Raw genomic sequence first — 1,725 nt, 5'->3', positions numbered from 1 at the left:
TGGACTTGCTTTCTTAGAACAATTTGAGAACTGACAAATGAAAAAAAAAATAAAAGGGTTATTGCCTATCTAAACATCCAACGTACTGTCAAGGAGTGATATTGGCATAAATGGAACACTGTTCTTCATGTACAAGAAAAGTATGTCATTTAAAAAGTTGTTCATATGAACAGATTGCTAACTTTGGTTTACCTAACACAAAATGTCTATAGCCAGACATGCATGGACATGGGTTTTATAGAATGAGCGTTAGTGTTTGCAGAATGAACTTCTCACAAGATACACAGTTAATCAAGTCCAGTTATCCAGAAAAAGAATTTTAAATTACAATACTTGAGGGGTTCCCCGGGTGGCTCAGTGGGTTAAGCGTCTGCCTTCAGCTCAGGTCATGATCGCCAGGTCCTGTGCTCGCTTCGGCAGCACATATACTAAAATTGGAACGATACAGAGAAGATTAGCATGGCCCCTGCGCAAGGATGACATGATCGCCAGGTCCTGGGATTGAGCCCCACCCACCGCAGGCTCACTACTTGGTGGGGAGTCTGCTTCTCCCACTCACTCTGCCCCTCCCCCCACTCGTGTGCATGCTCTCTCTCTCTCAAATAAATAAAATCTTTAAAAAAATTATAGTACTTGACATTAAAATTTATAATCAGTTAAAACTGGAGAACCAGCTATAGGTAAAATGGCAGGCAAACTAACCATTTGGGTAACCTAGTCCAAAGTTTATGTAGTAGAACCAATACTTTAAACTTGTCAGTGAAAAATAACAAATTTTGTTTTTTTAATCTCCCCCCTTAACGAATGTTTTGTCCTTTTAAATTTCCATGGTGACTTTCCACCAAGATATTAAGAGAATACCCTAAATGGAAAATTCTTTTAACATTTTTCAAAAAGGTCCTACAAGTAGAAGGGCACCAAGAACCACCTCTATTTTATAGATGGGGAAATTATATTCATGTGATTAAAAATTAAAATTAGAAGGGTGCCTGAGTGGCTCAGTCAGTTAAGCATCTACCTTCAGTTCAGGTCATGATTCCGAGGTCCTGGGATGGAGCACCACATTAGGATCCCAGCTCAGCGGGGAGCCTGCTTATCCCTCTCCCCCTGCTTGTGCTCTCTCTCGCTCTCTCTTCCTCTCTCAAATAAATGAAATCTTTTTAAAAAAATTTTAAAAATTAAAATTAGATTCCTCTTTCCCAATTAAATGAAGGAAATACTTATTAGGCTTTACACTAAGTTTTCACTAACATGTTGGCGATCATAGAGTTTGCATGTATATCCTAAAGGATAAATTACACGCAGAAATCAGAAATTGAACTATGTTCTCCTATGTATTTATCTGATAAGTACATTTTGGAAAGAATATATATTAGAGACTTCTGATGAAATAGGAGATAGAATCTATGTGTTCAGCAGCGAGCGATAAGTAGATGCTCAACAAACTTATTTTCCTTTCTTCATAGGGATGCAGCCAGACTACATTTCTGAGCCTCTTTTAAATTTAGTCATAGCCGTGTGTGCAAACATGACATGTAACTCCTCAGCCTGCAGGTACCTCCACCCCTAGGAAAGAATGTGGGCTCTTTTCCCTAATATGCAGAGGGTCCAGTAGGCTGCCAAGGCCCTGTTGGGTGGCGAAGCATCAAATTGAAAGGGGGCTGGATTCCCAAATGACTACATTGTGAAAAGTACCCCAGTATACTCAACCACCACCTCCATTAG

General features: G+C 39.6%; 1 pseudogene; it reads left to right on the top strand.

Annotated features, from left to right (window-relative positions):
* The first annotated feature begins 404 nt into the window (after nucleotides 1-404).
* Nucleotides 405-486, top strand: LOC123324165 (annotated as a pseudogene).
* Nucleotides 487-1,725: the final 1,239 nt, after the last annotated feature.

Source organism: Neomonachus schauinslandi, chromosome 2 (genome assembly GCF_002201575.2).
Source record: "Neomonachus schauinslandi chromosome 2, ASM220157v2, whole genome shotgun sequence".
NCBI classification, from domain to species: domain Eukaryota; kingdom Metazoa; phylum Chordata; class Mammalia; order Carnivora; family Phocidae; genus Neomonachus; species Neomonachus schauinslandi.
This window is presented reverse-complemented; position numbering and strand designations above follow the sequence as displayed.